The sequence below is a fragment of the Papio anubis genome, chromosome 11, assembly GCF_008728515.1.
Source record: "Papio anubis isolate 15944 chromosome 11, Panubis1.0, whole genome shotgun sequence".
NCBI lineage: Eukaryota > Metazoa > Chordata > Mammalia > Primates > Cercopithecidae > Papio > Papio anubis.
Genome location: NC_044986.1, coordinates 84080534 through 84091675, shown reverse-complemented (window position 1 = coordinate 84091675; position 11142 = coordinate 84080534). Strand labels below are relative to the sequence as shown.

The following is an 11142-nucleotide window of genomic DNA, read 5'->3' as shown; positions in this document are numbered from 1 at the left end:
AAATAGTGAGAATATAACATTGTATGCCATGCTCTACTTCACAAGTTAAAGAAAATATCTCAAAACAAAAACAAAAACAAAAAAACCACAATTACAAAAAAACACCAGTAACAACAAAATGATGACGATACATAAAGACTGCATAGAAAAAAAATGCTCAGAATATAGAAATAAAATTATGTATTTTACCTGTAACTGTATTAGAAGAGAGTATTCTTGTAGAAAAAGGATAACTAGAAGGATATGCAAAAATGAAAATAGCTCATAACACTCATATGTCAGGCACTGTGATAGGTAGTTTATGCATATTGTAACAAATTACATACTAGATTATCTCAAATTTTCAGATAAATTTTACTGGGAGTCATAAATCAATACAACAAAACCAATGTTTTGCAAACATCCACTATGTATAAAGGTATATAAATTCCAAACCCAGGCTGAAAAGTAATTCACATAAGCCACATATCACTGGAAACCTATGCATGGGAGATAATACAACATAATCTAAATACAACTTTCAGAGACAAGGCATGTGGCTTCTGGACAGCCACAAACTCCCTGACTCTCCTCTAGTGTTTTGGCCTCCAAAAGAAAGTCGAGTGGCCTCAGGTCTCTTAAAAAACAAGAAAGCAACCTACGGAAGATGGCGTGGTATTTGAGGAATATTTGGGTCTGTTGAAAAATGTATCCTGTATTTTATTTCTAGAAAAGACTCTCTCATAATGTCAGCTAAGTGAAGAGCCGACAGAGACATATGCACACACAAAGAAAAACAAAGCAACATAGAATGAATCCCACCAAAATGTGTTACGATGGCAGAATTACAGGTGATATGATCTTCTGTAACATATCTTTTTATTAAAAATAGAAAAAAAGCAGACTTCCCCTTGATTATGTATAACCTCCGACCCAAGTGGCTTGGAATCAGAAAACAGCGTCACCTGACTTGAAGCCATCTTGGCATCAATGGTGGAGTGGGTAGAGATGAGACTCTGGACCAGCTCATGGGTGGGCCCCACCTCGTCAACACCACCAAGAAAGGGCACGTGAGGAAAGCACAAAGATCCTGGGGAGACACTGGTTTCACTCAGCTTTCAAAATTATCTTAGACATATTTCCTGAGAACCTTTCTTAATGCCTCAAAAACCAGAGAAGAAAATCCTTACAACAAAGCTTTAAATGGATCTCCATATCCATTAAACTTTTCCGAAGCTCAGTGAGTATATAACCTGATAACCTAAACACCTAGCTAGAAAAATCTCAGTTCCAGTGCTACAACAATGCTAGCTTTTCTAAATTTTCAAATAGCCCTGATTTTAACCCAATAAAATTCTACTTGAGAACTAAGACGTAAACATTGGAAATCTGCTTTAAAATAAAGAATGAGGAGACCATTGTGAATGAGAAAAAGAAAAAGACCAATGAGAGCTGGCGAGCACACTGGTTTTGTAGAAATGGAGATAAGCCGTGCAGGTGCCACACAGGCAGCAGGGCCCGCGCCGGGGCCACGGATCAAGGAGGCATGGAGGACAGGATGCTTCTGCTTGGTACAATGAAAAAAAAGGTATTCTTTTTATTCTACATATTTACAATATGCATTTGGGCCTTTATTATAAGTACAAGAGAAAAATCTTCAATAGATAAAAGCTGACTACATTACTTTTTTTGATAAAAAAATAGACTCGGAAAGAATAATGAGAGTTCAGAGCAATGACCCCCATCTCACCGATGCCTGAAAACTGTGGCTGCCACCAAGGTCAACATAGATAGTGTCTTTGTCATACAGCACACGCCCAACTCCAGAAAGAGGCGCATAAACCAGCTGCTCCTTATTTAAACAGCGCTTCTTTCGTTGTTCAGGAAGAGCACAAGGGTCTGGGAGGAAACTGACATCACTCATGGCAAAATCTTCTACCCCTGGAAGACAGGACCCAAAAAGCCAGCTTCAGCTGACAGGAAGTCAGTAAGTATCTACTGTTGACTTGGGGTTTAACAACGATCCACAGTCCAAGGGCTGAACCCATGACCCTAAAGAAGGGCATTGTGCCACACTGGAACAGTGGCCCTCTAGCTACAAGACAAGAGGTCAGAGAAGAGGGGATTCGGTAACACCTTTGCAGGCCTACACACAGCTGGCTTACTTTTAAAACCTCCAGCAAGGCCATCTTCCCTTGTTTGGTCATTTTCCAGTTTTTCTGAGAAATGAAGCCATCCCAAGAATCCTATATGTAATTCTAGTATGTTCTACAAAAGAGAACACCTGCCATGTGAATTTGGCTTTTATTTTTCAAGTGTGCTCCTCTTACATAACCATAAAGTGACACCTGCCGGTCACATTTGATGTTTGTCGGATATCCTCTGGGTTTGTCAAATCTTCCATCCTAGAAAAATAAACTCAATCATACAGCAGAAATGAATGCCAAAAGTTCCTATACCTCCTTTCATGTGTCAATGACTCATCACACTCTTGTCCACTAAGCATGTCATTCAGAAAACTAGAAAATGCAGAAACAAGGAAGCACCATTCACCATCCAGCAGAGGACAAGGGGCAGGCACACAACTGTCTCTAGGATGAAAGTGACATTCATTGCATAAGACACCAGACAGGGAGATGACGTCCACCTGGGGTCAGGGAAGAGTGAAGAACATATTCAGAAAATCCCTTTCTGGAAGAGGGTGAGCCTGTGCTCTGGGATTTTTGCTGTGGCTTGGATTCTGGCAGGTGGAGAAAGGATATCCCAGGCTGAGAAAAATCACAGCACAAAGAAGAGCACAAAGGAAGGAAACTGAAGGCACACACGAGGACTCAAGCACCCAGGCATGAAGGCAGCATCACTGAAAACTGAGGATGAACGTAGGATGGGGCCACATCCTGTAGCCTTAAATGCTTCCAAGTCCTCCCATTGTCCTAAACATCTCATAGCTAATTTACTCCCAAAGGCACAGCATCTTTGAGCAATGATATAAGTAGACATTTCCCATCAACTACACTTCTACCCCCACTATTCAAACAGGCACAAAATAAATCCTATCACTATTCTTTTTCTAGCCTTTTTAGCTTTGAAATATATGGCCCAGGAAGAAGAAATTTACAATCACTTTTTACCTGTCTGCCAGGATATAAGGGTGAGAAGTTTGCCATGTGAGAGGCCTAAACTTCATAACTGTAATAAAACGGCCCAGATTGTGGATTTCTTGGTTTTGATATTCTCCATGCACCATTCCAGAAAGGGAGAACAGTTGGCACCCTAAACATTAAAGGAAAATTAAAAATTCATTTCAATTAAATTCTCGTCAATACTGCAACAAAATAAAAGCTCTAACAAGAAGCAATCCTGAGAAGGGAGACTTCCAGCAAATCCACTGTCCTGAGGCTTCCAGAGCCTTGCTGGCTTCTTTCAGGACTTATTAGAACCCCACAGAGGCAGACTGCTCTGCAGCCGAGCAGGGGCATCCATCTAAGTATGGTGAGGAGAGGGAGGTGAGGCCTCTGAGCACAGAAACTGTTCTATGGCCGATGGACCAGAGCAGTATGGAAAGGAAGGGGCAGTGCCTGGTCCTGTAACTGGGAGAAACTTCTGATGTACTCTATTAAGTTGCCACCCCCAAACACCCAGACACTGCCTGGTGCAGCAGGTACAGAGACAAATGAGATACACCAAGAGGCCCAGAATAAGCACTCTCTTGAGGGAAACCTTCCAGAGACTGGGAACACAAACACAAAGGGAATTCAGGAGGCAAATCCTAGAGACGTTTAGTAACGTCTCTTCAGTCTTTCTGTTTGTTTGTTTGAGACGGAGTCTCACTCTGTCACCCAGGCTGGAGTGCAGTGGCACAATCTCAGCTCACTGCACCCTCTGCCTTCCAGCTTCAAGCAATTCTCACATCTCAACCTCCCAAGTAGCTGGAATTACAGGCGTGCATCATCACACCTGACTAATTTTTGCATTTTTAGTAGACATGGGGTTTGGTCATACTGCCCTGAGCTTGAAATGCCTGGCCTCAAGTGATCCGCCCGAGTCTGCCTCCCCAAGTGCTGGGATTACAGGCATGAGCCACTGTGCCCAGCCTCTTCAGTCTATTTTAAATGGATTATAACATTAGCATCTAAAAATTATTTCTCTTCCTACTGGGTAAACTTCTGTCCAGAACCTGTGTTTTAATCGCTTCTTTGGCTTCTTCAGTTTCTTATTATGCTTGAAGGAGTTGAGGTGGGTGAGAACTCCCATAATTTTAGGAAAGCCATGTACTTGACAGATGTTCAGAAACTCAAAGGTTTCCATTTCAAACCCAAAGCTGGCATCTATAAGCATCAGTACCTACAAACAGAACACATCATTTCTCAAAGAAACGACCAAAACAGACCACTTACACTAGGGGTTGGCAACTGGCCCACATGCCAAATCCACCCATCACCTGTGTTTGTAACTAAAGTTTTATTGGAACACAGCCACATTAATTCATTTACATATTGTCTATGGCTGCCTGTGCACTATAACTGCAGAGCTAAGTAGCTGTAAAAGATATGATCCACAAAGCCGAAAATATTTACTATCTGGCCCTCGACAGAAAAGTCCCACTGCAGACTAAATCAAATGACTACACAGACATCACCCAGAGAAACCACCACCCTCTGACTTGCTCTAAAAGGCAACCGTAAGACAATGTCCACTAGGATATAAACTTTCATTTTAAGAATTCTAATGCATGAGAAGTAATGCAGAAAAGGCTGGGTCTAACCTGGTCCTTACCTATGAAATCCTAATTTAAAGAAATGAAGTTTTCTGTAATGTACTTTTAAGCCAAATAACAGGTCTCTGACATCCAAAGAATGGGAAGAAAGTGATAGTCAATGAAATATATTAAATAGGTACAGAAAACCAACCTCTTCTTTCAATCTCACACACACACACACACACACACATAAAATCTGTTTTTTGCTGGGAAGTATGCAGTGTACACCTCTATCTTGTATGTTAATTTGTATAACTCAATAGCTCAGAAAATTTTTTAAATAGCTACCAGTTTAGAATTAAGTCAAAAAACAGTAAGATTACGATGAATGGTAGTATATAAGAAAATATAAGCAGATAAGATCAATTTTTAAAATTTAAGACCTTCAAAGATGCAAAATAATTTCAGAATTGATTCCTGGAAACTTCTAGTTTTAATATTAAAGACAGTTCTGTTCTTATCTTTCCATGGATAACTGAAAATAACACAAAATGGAAAACAGAAATGCCCACCTTTGATTAAACTAGGAAACATTCAAAACCCAAAATCACAGAATATATGAAGTTGGGCTTCCAGGAAAGCACAACTGCCACTGCAGACCAAGGCAGCAAGCAGAGCTCTCCAGCAACACTGGACCAGCTCGAAGAACAGGTGGAAAATCCTCACACCACATCTGATGCCAGAGTGCCAAGGGGTAAGAGGCTGGTTGTAGGGTCAGGAAGAACAGGGACCAAACAGTCCCTCAGCCGCCAATCTTTGTCATCTAAGCCAGTGTTACTCCCCTAATCCACACACGCACGTACACACCCAAATCCACGTATTGTGTGTGCCTTTGCCGTAGTCAGGAGGCTTTGACAACCCAGAGCAGAGCAATCAACATAACCTAGGCTAAATAAATTATGGTGCATCCATAGAATGGAATATTATATTAAAAAGGAGGAGGCAGAGCTACAGTACTTACTGATTATATACCTCCAAGATATATTACACGAAAAAAATCAAAGCATAGAAGAGTGTGTAAAATAAGCTACCATTTGTGTTTTTAAAGGGTGGCATGTGTGTTTATATGCATCTAGAAGGATACCGCTCTGCAGGGACCTGAGACACAGTGGTTACAGCAAGGAAAGAGAAAACGCGCATTGTGTATACCCTGCATTAGTTAGAGTGCTTTACCAAATGTGTGTGCTCCTTTTGAAAATCTGAAAAAGATTTACATAGGCATCTCTCTCAGTGATGGTTAAGAGGCTGGGAAGGGGAGCAGGGAGGGAGGGACAAAGAGGGAAAGGTTAACAGGTACAAAAATACAGTTAGAATACATTCTCGTGTCCAACAGCACAATAGGGTGACTATAATTTATTATATAATTCAGAATAACTAAAAGAATGAAATTAAAATGTTCCTAACACAAAGAAATGATAAATGTTTGAAGTGACAGATACCTGTACTACCCTGATTTGATCATCACACATTGTATGCTTCTATCAAAATACTACACGTATCCCATAAATATGTGTAACTATTATGCATCCATAATAACTAAAAATAAAAAAAGTAAAGGCATCTCTTAATACGTACGTCTTTAAAATTAGAAACTTGCTACATTTTAAATAAAAGAGAAACAAATGACTTCTATGAACTATTTCAATCTTTTCAAGTATAAAAGATTTAGTAATCTTTATACAAGTTTACATTAATTACACTTATTTTTACTAATAGTAGCATTACATGTTCAAAATTTGAATGTTTCTGACATTACAACGGCACAAGTTTAAAATCTGTATTACTTTTTCCTTTATATTTTAGGAGTCTTCCTGGGCCAAAGTATAAAATCTGTAGCTCTAGAAAAAACTAAATAAAAATGAAAAAAACAAGGTATCTGTCACCCTGCACTTCCTAATCAATATGGCTTATTTTTTTGCTACTTTTTTTTTTTTTTTTTTGAGACAGAATTTCACTCTTGCTGCCCAGGCGGGAGTGCAATGGCGTGATCTCGGCTCACCACAACCTCCACCTCCCGGGTTGAAGTGATTCTCCTGCCTCAGCCTCCTAAGTAACTGGGATTACAGACATGCGCCACCTCACCCAGCTAATTTTGTATTTTTAGTAGAGACGGGGTTTCTGCATGTTGGTCAGGCTGGTCTTGAACTCCCGACCTCAGGTTACCTGCCCACTTCAGCCTCCTAAAGTGCTGGGATTATAGGCGTGAGCCACTGCGTCTGGCCTTTTTTTTTTTTTTTTTTTTTTTTTTTGCTAATTTGTATTTTATTTTTGCTAATTTAAAAGATAGTTAATAGAATATCAGAAATAGTGAACATTATCATTTCCATAAATGCAAGAGCCTGTACATTTTCCACACATTGAGTACTATCTAAATTTTCTATTGATAAACTCTGACCTCTTCTTCAGGCAATTCATGTACTTACTTTAGCAATATCATTAAGGATGAAGGTTCTAGAACCATCAGGAACAAGGGTCCCATCTTCACACAAGTTACTTAACTGCTGGGAGGCTCTATTTCATCTTATGTAAACTACAGATAATACCTACTCGCCTCAAGGGTGTATCAAGGGTTTACGTAAGCTAAATTTGTAGAAAGCAGTTAGCACAGTGCCAGGAAAGGTCCAAGAAGAAACGGTACTTACTATGATATATTTGTACGTATATATGTATGCATGTTAATGAGTTCTTATTAGCTGTGTTCATTAAAGGTTTTTTCCATCCTGTCATTTGCTTTTAGATTTTGGAATACATTTCATTGTGCACATTCCATTTGTATTATTAATATAACAACATTTATCACTATTATTATTGTCATCATCAATTCAGTTACATTTACTGTATCCCTGATGATGACCATGTTTCCTTTAATAATCATAAACTCTCTTCCCTTTATCACAGGGTAAATAACCTATCACAACGCTGTAAGTCTCCATCAGCACCCCAGGTTGCCCCTGCTGACTTACCAGATCTGCTGCTTTAGCCAGATCAATCATCATGTTAATATCACACCCACATTCAATAATGGTGAGTCTGCGCTTTTTACCTATAAGTGAAAAGATGAAAATTCTACTTTAAAAAGACTCTGAAAAAACTCTAACCATCAACTCTTAATTTTCATTTTTTAATTGCATCCAGTAAAACACCATATACGTTTACAGGAGTGTACCCGAAGTTCATTTTTATAGGCAAAAACTGGTAAAATAAAATAAATTCCATCCTGTTTTTATAAAATAGACTGCTAGCTAGACTAACAGAGAGAGAAAATCCATGTAAAACACAATCAGAAACAATGGAGGAGATATGACCACTGAATCCAAAAGAAATACAAATAACCCATCAGAGAATGTTTTGAATACCTCTATGCACACACAAGAAAATCTAGAAGAAATGTATAAATTCCTGGACACATACACCCTCCCAAGACCAAGCCAGCAAAAACTGTAATCCCTGAACAGACCAATAATGAATGAGCTCTGAAATTTAATCAGTAACAAATAGGCTACCAAAAAAAGCCCAAGTCCAGACAGATTCGCAGCTGAATTCTACCAGAAGTACAAAGAAGAGCTAGTACCATTCCTGCTGAAACTGTTCCAAAGAGTTGAGGAGGAGGGACTCCTTCTCCTTCATAACTCACTCTGTGAGGCCAGCATCATTCGATACCAAAACCTGGCAGAGACACAACCAAAAAAAAAGGAAACTTCAGACAAATATCCTTGGTGAACAGCGATGCAAAAATTCTCAACAAAATTCAGCAAACTGAATCCAGCAGCACATCAAAAAGCTTATCCATCACAGTTAAGTAGGCTTTATCCCTGGGATGCAATGTTAGTTCAACATACACAAGTAAATAAATGTGATTTGTCACATAAAAGAACTAAAGACAAAAACCACATGATTATCTAAATACATGCAGAAAAAGGCTTTTGATAAAAATCAACATCCATTATCATGCTAAAATTCTCAGTAAACTAGGTATTGAAGGAACTATACCACAAAATAATAGAGCCATGTATGACAAACCCGAGTGTATCTTACTGAATGGGCAAAAGCTGGAAGCATTCCTGTTGAAAACTGGCTCAGTCAGCATGCCCTCTCTCACAATTCTATTCCAGCAAATATTGGAAGTCTTGGCCAGAGAAATCAAGCAAGAGAAAAGAAAGGACATAAAAATAGAACAAGAGGAAGTCAAACTATTCCTGTTGGCAGATCATCCTATATCTAGAAAACCCCATAGTCTTGGCCCAAAAGCTCTTTAAGCTGATACGTTCAGCAGGCTCAGGATACAAAATCGATGTACAAAATCACTAACATTCCTATACACCAACATCAGTGAAGCCAAGAGCCAAATCAGGAATGCAATCCCATTCTCAATTGCCACAAAAGAATATAATACCTAGGAATACAGTTAATCAGGGAAGTGAAAGATCTCTACAATGAGAGCTACAAAACACTGCTCTAAAAATTCGAGATGACACAAAAAAATGGAAAAAATTCTATGCTCAAGGATAGGAAGAATCAATATTGTTAAAATGGTCAACATAATTATAACTTTGATGCTATTCCTATTAAACTACCAATGACATTCTTCACAACACTAGAAAAAAATTATCTTAAAATTCACATGGAATGAAAACAAAGAACTTGAATAGACAAGGCAATCCTAAACAAAAACAACAAAGCTGGAGGTATTATGCTACCCTACTTCGAACTATACTACAGGACTCCAATTACCTAAAACAGTATGGTATGGTGCAAAAACAGATACCAATGGAACAGAATAGAGAGCCCAGAAATGGAGACTGCGTGCCTACAACTATCTGATCTTTTGACAAAGCTGGCAAAAACAAGCAATGGAGAAAGGAACTCTACCTCAATGCATGGTGCTGGGATAACTGGCTATGCCAGGAGATTGAAATGAACCAGCCATAAAATTAACTCAGATGTAAGGCACCAGCTGATCGGTGAAATCATGCAATGAAATCAGGAAGTGAAACAGGCAGATCCTGAAGTCAGGAGTTCAGACCAACCGGGCTGCTCGGAGAAAACAGTCTCATAAAATAAAGTCTTCCGACATAGTGGTGCAGGTGCCAGGGGCAGGGTTGAACCGAGGTGAAGGTGGCAGTGAAACGGATTAACCGAATAAAGTGAATATCGCCACTTGCCTTGCGCTGCTTGCGCACTTGCTTGCGCACTTGCCGCAGGCAGGCGGCGGCAGGCGCGGCGGGCGGCGGATCCGACCATCGCTCGGAATCATCACGGACAAATCATCGCTCGATCGAGGCTCAAAGTCAGATCAGATCGGATCCGATCCTCCTCGTCATCGCTCTCGATCCTCTGGGGCAGGAGAATCACTTGAACCCAGGAGGCAGAGGTTGCAGTGAGCTAGGTGGCGCCACTGCCTCTCCAGCCTGGAGTGACAGAACAAAAACTCTGTCTAGAAAAAAAAAAACAAAAACCCTGGAGAGACAACCTAGGCAATACCACTCTGGATGTAGGAACGAGCCAAGATTTTATGACAAAGACACCAAAAGAAATTACTACAAAAGCAAAAATTGACAAATGAGATCTAATTAAACTAAGAATGTCTGCACAGTGAAAGAAACTATCAACAGAATAAACAGACAACAACAGAACAGGAGAAAATTTTTGCAAACCATCCATCCAACAAAGGTCTAATATCTAGCATCTATAAGGAATGTACACAAATTTACAAGAAAAAAAAATTCCCATCCAAAAGTAAGCAAAGGACATGAACAGACACTTTTCAAAAGAAGACATATGTGATGGTTAATATTCAGTGTCAACTTAAATGGACTGAAGGATGCAAAGGATTTTTCCCGGGTGTGTCTGTGAGAATGTTGCCAAAGCAGATTAACATTTGAGACAGTGGACTGGGAGAGGCAGACCCACCCTCAATCTGGGTGGACACCATCTAAATAGCTGCCAGCGTGGCAAGAATAAAACAGGCAGAAGAACGTGGAAGGATTTGACTTGCTGAGTCTTTCAGCTTTCATGTTTCTCCCATGCTAGATGCTTCCTGCCCTCGAACATCAGACTCCAAGTTCTTCAGCTTTTGGACTCTTGGACTTACATCAGTGTTATGCCAGTGTCTCTCAGGCCTTTGGCCACTGCAGACTGAAGGCTGCACTATAAGTTTCCCTACTTTTGAGGTTTTGGGACTTGGACTGATTCACCACAGCCTTCCTTGCTCCTCAGCTTGCTGACAGCCTATCGTGGGACTTCACTTTGTGATCATGTGAGTCATTTCTCCTAATAACCTCCCTTTCATATATACATATATCCTGTTAGTTCTGTCCCTCTAGAGTACCCTAATACAACATACATGTGGCCAACAAGCATGTAAGAAAAGGATCAACATCATTGATCATTAGAGAAATGCAAAT

At 39.8% G+C, this 11142-nt stretch overlaps 1 pseudogene; it reads right to left on the bottom strand.

Moving 5' to 3' along the window:
* Window positions 1-30: 30 nt before the first annotated feature.
* LOC116268647 lies at window positions 31-9992 on the bottom strand (annotated as a pseudogene).
* Window positions 9993-11142: the final 1150 nt, after the last annotated feature.